Raw genomic sequence first — 13079 nt, forward strand, 5'->3', positions numbered from 1 at the left:
CATATCCACCAGCAATATCTGCAAAAATACGGTATATATCAGTATTATTCAGAACTCATTCTGAAGAAAATAGTTTGCTTAAAATACAAAAACATAGCTTATGAAAGTGCAATTAAATGATCTGTTATTTAAAGTAGTCATTGCTCTTATAGCTTCTGATCATATGAGCAACCATTAGAAAGCCAATACAAAGTTCGATTAATATTGCAATATTTTATCAAATTGTACTTCGCAAATCAACTTATAAAATTTCAATTAAATTGTCTCACCCGTAGGGGGAACAAAGGCAAAAAGTAGCTTCCAGAAAAGTGTTATGTAGTGCATGATATAATCTCCACACGATGGATGCTTCTCGTCGTCTTCATCACCTTCTCCATCGTCATCGCCTTCATCGCCTAGGATAAGATGAAAAAAAGTTGCATTTATTTAGTATCAATTATAAATGTGTATAAAAGTTTGATTTGCTATTCATTTAACAAATGTAGCGGCTAAGTTTATCTGATGACAATTAAGTGCATCTTAAGTGAGAAATCGTATTATGCGGAATAGAATAAATATACATGGTCTGTTCAAAAAGTTTTCGGAATTTTCGTTTTTTCAAAAAAATATTTATTTATTCGTCTACATTAATGTGGTCCCCTTCAAAGTAGTCCCCCCCAGATATAATACACTTATGCCAGCGTTTTTTCCAATTTTCGAAGCACCCTTGATATTCACTTTTTGATATGTCCTTGAGCACTCTCAGCGATTTTCTTCAATCGAGGAAAACCGCCGTCCTTTCATGGGTCTCTTCAACTTTGGGAATAGGAAAAACGTCACACGGAGCCATATCTGGTGAATTTTTGCACTTTGCAACACTTTATTTCATTTTTTACGCAAAATTTAATACAAATTCTTTGACTTTTCAATTCTTCCATTGTAAAAATCGCCGAGCTCAGAAAAACACGTCGAACCTTAGCGACTACCACAGACAAAGTAAACAGTGAATATAGCTGAAAATTTCATCATACTTTAGGGGCATGTATACCAACACAATAAAAAAAAAATTTTGACAATCAGACACTCCAGACCCGCGAAATTAATTATTAGTAATTCCGGGTACTTTTTGAACAGACCTCGTAACTATATATATATATTATATATATATAGAAATATATCAATGACCGACCAAAAATGAACGGATTTCCAAGAATTGTGAATAATGAATTGCATCATCAAAAGTTGTGTATTGCTAAATGTTTACAATATATTAAAGTTTATTTGTGAAAAATGACGTCATCCAAATGACGTCCGTTATTTCCATACACTTACTGTCATTTCAGGCGGTATCTTTGCAATTTCTGCTCTGATTCCTTCTTTCAAGGCATAGATGGTTTGAGAAAGTCATTTAATAAAAGTTGAAGAATACACGACTCGATTTGTTTTTGCGACGATTAACGATACTAAACGACTCACCGACTCATATACATACATATATTAATTTTTCAATTTTGGTCTCAAAAGATTCAGAATGATTTCAAACACCAAGAAACCAAAATTAGCAGATGGGATTTTTTGACAACAAAATTTATACTTATTGTTAAAATCTCTATAAAATATTTGATAATTTGATGTCGCATATGTCATTTTTGACCGCCAAATGGCATTTTTTTTACTTTTTAACTTCCCGTAGGGTAAGTTATAGTAATCGCAAAAAAATCGAAAATGAAAATTTTTATATATCTTTACGTTTCAGAGGTTTCTGAACATTTTGGCATACCTTAGAAAAAATGGATGTATGTGTGTGTGTGTGTGTGTGTGTGTGTGTGTGTGCGTGTGTGTATGTATGTGCGGATACAAATTTTCGTCGACGATTTCGGGAACACGGATCAACCGATTTGAATAATTCAAAAAACATTTGATTTGTATTGATAAGGAGACGTGCTGATTAGTTTTTGGCGAAAGCAGGTCTAGCCGTTCCGGAGATACGGGGCAAAAAGTGCCGAAAACGGTAACTCAGTTTTTAAGAGAACGGAGCGTCCGATTTTAATAATTCAAAAAACATTCTACTTGTATTGACAAGATAAAGAATTGATCAAATTTTCATAAAGGCAGGTCTAGCGGTTTCGGAGATCTAACAAAAAAAGTAAAAAAAAATGCCATTTGGCGGTCAAAAATGATCATTAGACATATGCACATCAAATTTTAGATATTTTATAGAGATTTTAACAATAAGTATGAATTTTGTTTATTTTCCTATGGGTTCCGTATCAATGTTTACCCGTTAGACAGCGACGCCGCGCTTACGCGCTTTATATTTTGTCTCTATGCAGTTAAAGCAATACGATTGCTTTGAAAAACAAGTTCAGATCTTCCAAAATATGTCAAAATAAAAAAAACATTTTTTTTTCAAAAAAAAATTTTTTAAAAAAATTTTTTTAAAAAAAATTTAAAAAAAAAATTTATTTTTTTCAAAAGAAAGTAACTTTTTGTCCAATTTATAGTTTCTCAAAAATCTTATTTTTTCGAAGTAATTTTTTTTCAAAAATGTTAATCGTTTTTAAAAAAAATAATAATTTTTGGTACGGGAAGTTCCAGCAATTTGCCTTAAAGCACGATGCCCTAATTGCCTTAAGACAGAATTCCACTTACAGCTAGTTTCATTAGATCTCTAAAACCGCTAGACCTGCCTTCATGAAAATTTGATCAATTCTTCATCTTGTCAATACAAGTAAAATGTTTTTTTCGATTATTAAAATCGGACGCTCCGTTCTCTTAAAAACTGAGTTACCATTTTGGGCACTTTTTGCCCCGTGTCTTCGGAACGGATAGACCTGCCTTCGCCAAAAACTAATCAGCACGTCTCCTTATCAATACGAATCGAATGTTTTTTGAATTATTCAAATCGGTTGATTCGTGTTCCCGAAATCGTCGACGAAAATTTGTATCCGCACATACATACATACATACACACACACACACACACATACATCCATTTTTTCTAAGGTATGCCAAAATGTTCAGAAACCTCTAAAACGTAAAGATATATAAAAATTTTCATTTTCGATTTTTTTGCGATTACTATAACTTACCCTACGGGAAGTTGTTAAAAATAGCATATTACACTATATTACTTTAGAAGTGAATAAAATCAGCAGACAAAACCATCTTTTTCTTTCGACCTTTAATTGTTTTCAAATATTTCAATAGTCAATTCCTAACCACGACGCGCGACTCAAGTGGTTTTATGGCCTGGGATAATGAATTCAGATAAAAGAGTTCCGCTCGGCCATGGGTAGTTTTGCAATAAAATGCAAGGTAAACCTATACTAGTCGCCCAGAGCAATAAAGCACTTGAGCGAAATCATGAAAACGTACTCTTAATAGGCCCTTGGAAACACATTCAAACTTTTCCGTGCAACCCTTGGAAACAGTGAAAGCATTATGTTACAATTTATTAAAAGCTTGTAATTCCACCGCTACACGAATGCCAGTTAGTTCTAACGAGATTTTTTAATAACAGTAATTTTTGTAAAAGCAAAATAAAAATTTAAATTAAATAAAAAATGTTACCTAGTTCAGAGGTAAAAAGCGATTTTATATAATAAAACTTCAAACGATATGTATAATATAACAGTGCTAACAACGCAAACGTATTGATATTATATTTTCGATACAGATTTTCGTTAAATAAATATATCGTCAGTCGTAATATTTTATATAAATTGAGAGCTAATAAAACTATAAAAAGTATTAAAAGAATGAATTACTTGGTTTAATAATTACTTCTCACTAGAGTTTACCTGCACTAACGGTTAAAGCTTCTGTAAACTGTTCTCTCCAGGAAGAACTGCCAATAAGTATTGAAGCATTTGCTCTCTGTACTAATTTATCCACAGTATTCTGTAAAAAATAAAATCATTAAATTATGCACACAACACACATATTGTACTTCAAAATCGAATCAAAAGTACTGTCTTTAAAATAACTAATGGGATGCATGGCATTGTGCCTTAAGGCAAATTGCTAGAACTTTCCGTACCGCAATTAAAAATCTTGGTACGGAACCCAAAAAAATTACAAAAAATGTGTACACATTATTAAAATCTCTATAAAATATCTGATAATTTGATGTACACATGTCTAATAAACATTTTTGACCGACAAATGACATTTTTTTAACTTATTTTTATTGAGAGTCCATAACCGCTGGACCTGCCTTCTCAAAAATTTAATCAATTCTTCATCTTGTCAATGCAAGTAAAATGTTTTCCGAATTATTAAAATCGGACGCTCCGTTCTCTTAAAAACTGAGTTACCGTTTCTGGCACTTTTTGCCCCGTATCTTCGGAACGGGTAGATCTGCCTTCGCCAAAAACAGCGATCAGCACGCCTCCTTTTCAATACAAATCAAATGTTTTTTGGATTATTCAAATCGGTTGATCGGTGTTCCCAAAATCTTGGACGAAAATTTGTATCTGCACACGCACACACACACACATACATCCATTTTTTTAAGGTACGCCAAAATATTCAGAAACCTTTGAAAGTAAAGATATATAAAAATTTTCATTTTCGTTTTTTTTGCGATCACCTTAACTTACCCTACAGGAAGTCTTTTCGACTTCTCAACTACGATGATAGAGATCACGTTTTTTAAAACATAATATAATATGACCTCACGACAAGTCGTTTATTTAAAAACATTGATCAAAGTTTGGAAAAATTAGAAGCACTAATTCATTAGAGAAAAATAATTAATAAAAAGTTCTTATATTAGCGAAATGATCGGCCGAGCCATTTCTTCAGAATTAGCAGAAAAGCAAAATATTTTGTCCACATTTTCCCAAAACATCCTGAGTCGATTTCAAAATTTAATGAGTGGCATTTTGTCTCTGGGTAAATTGCATAAACTTCTCGATGTTCCCGTCGAATGGGATATCAAAGCTGCAATAGACTATATTAACTCATCCTCCCAACATTGTGGTGACGCAACAACTTTATAGCTCTATATTACAGGGTATGCTGTCAATGTCAACATATGTAAATCGATTAGTTAGTTTTTTATGATACCTTGAACTCTTTGCTCTCTTTGATTCGAAGTTGTGCACGTACAATATCACCTGTTTCGGTCTACCCATTAGAGTTATTTTATCTTCCTCCGTGAGGTCCTCAGGCGCCTTGGCTTCAGCTGCAGCTATTGCATTGGCAGCTTCATCTATTTAATTAATATAGAAGATTAAAATTGGCACATGTAGAAATATCATATGATAGTCTTTATTTTATCTTATGCACCAAATTGAGCGAATTTGCTTGTTAAAACTGGGATATGATACACAACACGTCAAACTGATTTCATTAACATAGACCGTTTAAAAGTTTCCAACTGGTTTATTTATTGGTTTTACTAGATATTTGAAAACAAACTTAGATCATGAAGTCAATTTTGTGTTAGGCCCATCCAGTAAACATTTGTGCATACACGATCTTTGAAATTTTTTTTGTAGTATTACTTTTATAAAATTATCGTGCGCTCGCATTTCGGACGATGATGGACATGTTGATAAAAACAGAATACTTTTTAAACAGGCAGATAATAAAAATAGAAAAAAAAATGATGTTCCTAAAAATTATTTTTTCATCAATTTTTAATTTCGGGTTCCCATTTGACTTTTCTTCAATGGATAAAACCACAAAAATGATATAGCAAATAATATAAAAAATATTAAATTTCCCATAAAATAAGGTAAAACCAGCGTTGAAAAAATTGCACAAACAAAAAACATTTTATGTGTAAAGCTAACAACATAAATAATAGACAACATAAAGATGAAATGAAATAATGAAATATATATTTTTTTGTATAAACTTGGTTATTAGCATATTTTTTCTATTTAATTTGTGATGAACAATGTGTTGTAATATGTAGAAATAAATTTCTACTCACAATGAGTTACAGCACTATGATAGAAACAAACGATTTTAATTATATACAGCTGTTTCAAAAGCTCAAAACACTTGAGTTATTTAAATAAAATGTATCTAATGGAATTACAGAGCACCAGATTCATATAATAAATTTAATATATTATAATATTATTCACAATATAAAAAATAGCTCTGACATAGAACATTTTTTGGTTTGATAAGCAGCCTTGTAAAGGAAGTTCGAAAGGTAATAAATACTGCCAAGAGCTTGGATATGGGAAGTAAATATTCTTGAAAGTCATTATTCATTATATAATAAATAGTGGTTTAAAGTAATTTTTTATGTGTGAATCTTACTACGACTAGTAATAGACATGTAAAGTAACAGCTTGGCAATGTAACATCAGAAGTGCGAAGTTAAATATCCAGATGAACTGATTTTATCAGTATCGATGGGCGATATTCTCAGTATCTGCACTTGTTTTCCTTGAAAAGAGTCAGTTACGCCCAATAATACTAAATCCACGCCTATCAAGAATATTTCCCTATATAAAATTGGACTATTCACATGTGATATATACCCAGAAAACACCGTATGATTTGAGCGGCGGTAGCAACCTAAAATCCACAAGCGTGCCTTTAACGCTGTGACATCCATGTTGGAGCTATGTGGATTTCAGATTGCTACAGTCGCTCGGTGTTCACTGGGTAGCACTTCAAAAAGAGTCATAGACGTAAAAGAAATTAGTTAAGAATTTAATAGATTTACTCCATTGTCAGAGGTACGTCCAGGTTCAAGGGAAATGTTAGATATAAGATAAATGTATATATGTTTTAAAACACCCCTTATCACTTATATTAGCCTTAAAAGTGTTGTCGCATCTTCGCATTTCGTATTCGTAATAAATTAATTAAATTAAATTAGTACTTCGTTAAAGTTCGACAGATTATGTAACCAGTTTATAAAAAGATTTTTCATTGCATTGGTATTAAGAATGATTAAAGAATATGCATCTGCAAATATAAAACAATCGCATAGTGCAAGTTCCAATAAAAATTAATAGATAAATATAGCCATGCAATTGTTTTGTTTAAAAAATTAAATAAGCGATTGATTATTATGCATATATGGACCTCCAAATAAAATATATGTTAACATTTGTTCAATTTTTTGCAGAATCTCAATAATATATGCCAATATTATCATTTTTATATTTAAAATAAAATATTAATCATAAGAAAATGTTTTATCCGCAAACAGCCTTAGATAAACATGTAACTAACGGTCTGAAAAACTACTTTCTTTATTGATGTGACCCGTGTAACCCGAGAAAAATAGTAGTCTGTTTTAGTAGTCGAAAAACATCATAACTTTATAAGTATCACAGTTGCAAGTGGTTGAAAGTATCTTTCTTGTTATACTCCAAGTAGTACATATTAAAACTTGATAAATCATGTGATTTAAATCATCACGAACCCATGCAAAGCCATTGCATAGCACCTTCAAAATTGATAAAATAAAATAATTAGTATTTAAGCATTTCCCTTTATCTGCACCTGTAATATTTCTGTTTATTATATGGTTAAAATTTTGGCAAGGTGTTCAAAATAGTGTAACATAAAGAATTTAATTTATGTTTTTCAAAATAACTTATACAGCAGTTATTCTTTATTTGCATCCGTGAAAAGTAAACATTCCACGGTAGTTAAAGATAAAGTTATAGAAAACCAGAAGAAACAAATAACAATTAAATGAATTTTTGTCAAATATTGTTTTAGATTATTAAAAAACTCTGTTTTTCGACACAACACTTATGAATATTAGTATACATATAATTTCAAATATTTTCACAATCTTGGATTTACACGAAGCGAAGAAAGGCAGAAAAAGTGATATTCAAGGTATTGTCCTGAATAATAGGAGGAATGCAACAAAAAGGATACAAATTTCCATAGGATATCAAAATTGAATTTCATCAAAACACTTATTAATATATGCGATGTTCTTTGAAGTATCATATACAAATGATAAAATCAATAAAGGCCAATGTTTAACTTATAGCACACGGTAAATAATCTTCATCTCAAACTGTTTGGTCAGAGAGCAGTTGAACAAAATCAAACAAACAAGCTTGTGTTATCGAAATCCAATGCTTAATCTTACAATTTTTGGTGCTGAAGTTGGCCTGAAACCTATCAAACCATCCTAAGGATTCGCCACCGTTGGGCACATTCGTCCCAGCATTTAATAATTGGTCACCTACAATTGTTTGTCTGCGCTCACCTCCGTAAACCTTTGGCTCTCCCAAATGTGCATAGAACAGCACATCTTTTTCGTAAGAATCTTCTTCTGTGATGTAGATCGGAATAACCTTCCTGGAAAAAATCCGATAATGGATTAGATTATTTTCACTCACACAATAATATATACAAGTACATATCAAAAGTTCTAAGAGTGGGAAATAGAAACTCCACTCTTGCCCTTTTTAGCAACTATAGTCCAGTCATTATAGTAAGTTCACCTCGGAATTCGAGATACCCAGCTGTGGTATGGAGATACATATGGTATTGACACCCTACCATATGTAGGTTTTGAGACAACTTTTAGGGTGTCAACATACAAGTATTTATAGACCCACAGCTGGGTATCTCGAATTCCGAGATTCTTACCTAATTTAAGCTTAAATGACTGGACTACTAAAATTAATTTTATAAACGCTTTGAGAATATGGTTTGACATCATCAGTGTAATATATAGAAAAAAATATAGCCACAAATTCCACAAGCATTATATTGTTCAGTGTAATATAACTATGTGACCGCAACACATAGGGAAGTTTGTTTTTATCAATAGATAATTGCGTTAGTCAGAAGAGGAGTTATAGAATTCTGACCAGATAATCGGGTTCTTTGACAAAAACTTCTCTTTCGTTATTTATGTTTAAAAAATCTAAAATAAGTTTTTAGATCAGATTCATATGATGTAAACACAAATTATTAAAAAAAACTCAAAAACCCCACAAAATCAACGGCTTGATTAATGATTCAATTAAGTATCGGCAAACACCTTATAAATATAAATATAAACTAGTGGAGTGCATGGCATCGTGCCTTAAGGCAAATTGCTGGAACTTCCCGTACCGTAATTAGAAACCTTGGTACGGAACCCAAAAAAATTTACACAAAATGTGTACACATTATTAAAATCTCTATAAAATATCTTATAATTTGATGTACATATGTCCAATAAACAGTTTTGACCGCCAAATGGAATTTTTTTAACCTATTTTTATTGAGAGTCCATAACCGCCGGACCTGCCTTCCCAAAAATTAAATCAGTTCTTTATCTTGTCAATACAAGTAAAATGTTTTTTGAATTTTGCCCCGTATCTTCGAAACGGCTAGACCTGCCTTCGCCAAAAACTAATCAGCACGTCTCCTTATCAATACGAATCGAATGTTTTTTGAATTATTCAAATTGGTTGATCGGTGCTCTCGAAATCGTCGACGAAAATTTGTATCCGCACACACACAAACATACATCCATTTTTTTCTAAAGTATGCCAAAATGTTCAGAAACCTCTGAAACATAAAGATATATAAAAATTTTCATTTTCGATTTTTTTGCGATTACTGTAACTTACCCTACGGGAAGTTAATAAGTTGTGTGAAACAAACACAAGTAATTTAGTTTTTCTTTCTAAGTTTTCATATATATATATTTATACAAACATACATAAAGAATTTCTATATATTAACACATGCGTATGTGAATGTATTTGTATAAATCTGTATATTATTTTTTGATGATTTTATAAATATTTTTTTGATGAAGTGTTACATGTAGGTTCCAAAAAATGAAGGGAATATGGCGCTTAGTCAGTATGTGTTTTATAAAGTACTGGACGGTTGGCAGAGTGCCAGCAATGTATATATATATTATATATATATATATATATATATATATATGTCTTTTTCTAGACCAAGAGCTTCCATTATTTAAAAGTGATTTTACACCATTAGTAAAAATGTTGATGATTTCTAGAAAAACTGATATTGTCTTCTTGTTTTCGAAAATAAGTATGAATTTTTCATACGGTTGGGAAGGTTTATAAAAGATGGTAATGTAATATGAAGTATTAAAGTTGAAGTTAATATTAATTATCAATTCACTTTAATGAATTCAGAATTTCGCAAATTGATTCAAGATTTCTGAAAAATGAGATAAAAAAAATCTCGGTCAATGATCATGAGACTTGACAACGCAAGCGATAGTTGAAAATCTAAAATTAGACAATCTGATTTTTGGTCAGGACACAATCTTCTACTGAACTTTAGTTGTCTAAACCATAGAAAATATTTAATTTAATAATCATAAATGATAATCTGTTGGCGCCTCTAAAAGTGCAGTTGATAATAAACTCATCCTTTTTTAATTACATCATCTAATATAGTGGATAGCACACCATCTTCCTAAACAATTATTCAATATCCGATAATGATATTTCGAATACCTTTATGAATATTGAATTTTCTATTGATCGAGTAATGATTGGATATAAGCCAATTTTATAAATAACAATATTAAAATACTCGCTTAGGATACCAATAGATACCAATAAAACATGAAAGTGAAAGCCAAATATACAAATAAAGCATTAATAATTAATTTTACACTCAAATATTATTAAAAATACTTTATTATAACGACATTCATCATTAAAATACATGGTCTGTTCAAAAAGTACCCGGAATTACTAATAATTAAATTTCGCGGGTCTGGAGTGTCTGATTGTCAAAATTTTTTTTTTATTGTTGGTATACATGCCCCTAAAGTATGATGAAATTTCAGCTATATTCACTGTTACTTTGTCTGTGGTAGTCGCTAAGGTTCGACGTGTTTTTCTGAGCTCGGCGATTTTTACAATGGAAGAATTGAAAAAGTCAAAGAATTTGTATTAAATTTGCGTAAAAAATGAAATAAAGTGTTGCAAAGTGCAAAAATTCACCAGATATGGCTCCGTGTGACTTTTTCCTATTCCAAAGTTGAAGAGACCCATGAAAGGACGGCGGTTTTCCTCGATTGAAGAAAATCGCTGAGAGTGCTCAAGGACATATCAAAAAGTGAATATCAAGGGTGCTTCGAAAATTCGAAAAAACGCTGGCATAAGTGTATTATATCTGGGGGGGACTACTTTGAAGGGGACCACATTAATGTAGACGAATAAATAAATATTTTTTTGAAAAAACGAAAATTACGAAAACTTTTTGAACAGACCTCGTATATAAACAAACATAATATTTAAAATATATTAAATATTATTATGCATTATTTAACAATTACTTAGGGACAAACTTCCGAAATACGAAGGTAGTTTTGCAAATAGATTTAGATTCGCATACAATATTCAATCAAAAGCACTTACAATTATGTGCTTATTATAAATATTATTCCATTGAAGTACATAATTACAGATTGTAGAAATTTAGATTCAAGAGCTAAATAATATAGGGCATATATTTTTCAATCTTAATACTATACTACTTGCTTGAAATAAATTGAATTCGGCCAGGAGATTGCTTACGCAACTGCTCTCCTGCGACTACGCAAGTTATAATTAGAAATCAGTTTTAATTACGATATTTAACGTTTCTTAGGCACCTTCGGGTAATGAGAAGTATAGATCGGAAATAAAACTAGGTGAAAGAGGAGTTTTGCCTTAAGGCAAGTTGCTTAAACTTCAAGAGATGTTAGTCCATCTATACATCTCTTGATCAATAAAGAATCAATTTATTATTTCGTGAGTAAATTATACCAAGTTGTTATATATACTATTACAGGTTATTGAAATGAACAAATTTTTCATGTACATATTCGTTAGGTATTTTGAACAATTGGTTTAAGTATTCAACATTATTAAAAAACGGGAGTTCGAACCCAGCTCTGGACTACCCTGACCAGAAATATATTAGAAAATATAGATGAAAAATATTTTTCCAATTGGATAATGGCCCATTTCATGCACTGCGGTGTGACATGGCAATTTAGGGCACTACTATCCACTTTAAGGGCACGTAATAATTTCTAAAAGCGGAGTCAATTAAATCAATCTTTAATGAATTTTTATAAATAAACCACTTGCTGGAGACCTCTAATATTTTAATAGGCTCATTAAAACTCTATTGCTATACAATTTTCTATAAACACTAAAATCATTAGTAAATGCATCTTATGAGTGATTCAGATAAGAATATGTAGAGAATTTATTTTAGAAAACAAAAAAGCAGACAAGAGTCAGGTGTGATTGCAGACTTTCGGGTTTCCGCAATGGCATAAAATCAAAAATGAAATTTTTTATATATCTTTACGTTTCAAAGGTTTCTGAACATTTTGGCATACCTTAGAAAAAATGGATGTATGTGTATGTGTGTTTGTGTGTGTGCGTGTGCGGATACGAATTTTCGTCGACGATTCCGGGAACACGGATCAACAATTTTAATAATTCAAAAAACATTCGATTTGTATTGATAAGGAGACTTGCTAGAATCGAGGTCTAGCCGTTCCAAAGATTCGAGGCAAAAAGAGCTAAAAAGAGTTATTCAGTTTTTGAGAGAACAATTCAAAAAACATTTTACTTATATTGACAAAATGAAAAACTGATTAAATTTTTGGAACGGCAGGTCCAGAGGTTATGGACTCTCAATAAAAATAAGTTAAAAAAATGTCATTTGGCGGACAAAAATGTTTATTGGACATATGTACATCAAATTATCAGATATTTTATAGAGACTTTAATAATGTGTACACATTTGTGTAAATGTTTTGGGTTACGTACCAAGATTTTTAATTACGGTACTGGAACTTCCAGCAATTTGACTTAAGGCACGATGCCATACACCACCAGTTTGTTTCTAAATCCATATGAAACTGATCATATTATGCTCTCTTGGCAAATCTTATCTTGGAATACTTATACAATAAGGCATCCATACGCCTATAATGACCTCTCTTAAATTTTTTTAAGCAGAATCAAATAACCAGAATAGAAAATACTAACACTCATAATTTGGCCACTAGAAAAGTGTTTCCGTAAGCTTCATGGCATTAGTGTGCATTTTTAACTTATTAACATTTTCAACATATGAACTCAGAGTAAACTTAGACATTTATA

At 31.2% G+C, this 13079-nt stretch overlaps 1 protein-coding gene and 1 pseudogene across 1 annotated transcript in view; one reads left to right on the forward strand and one right to left on the reverse strand.

Annotated features, from left to right (window-relative positions):
* Positions 1–13079, forward strand: part of LOC113384875 (vascular endothelial growth factor receptor kdr-like) — a gene marked incomplete in the record, with an annotated part of 110647 nt that overhangs the window by 53133 nt on the left and 44435 nt on the right.
* The window catches only part of LOC113384748, a 22649-nt pseudogene that overhangs the window by 1104 nt on the left and 8466 nt on the right, over positions 1–13079 (reverse strand).

Source organism: Ctenocephalides felis, unplaced genomic scaffold (assembly GCF_003426905.1).
Source record: "Ctenocephalides felis isolate EL2017-DRISC unplaced genomic scaffold, ASM342690v1 CF-g0.4_SCAFFOLD_03571, whole genome shotgun sequence".
Classification (NCBI taxonomy): Eukaryota; Metazoa; Arthropoda; class Insecta; order Siphonaptera; family Pulicidae; genus Ctenocephalides; species Ctenocephalides felis.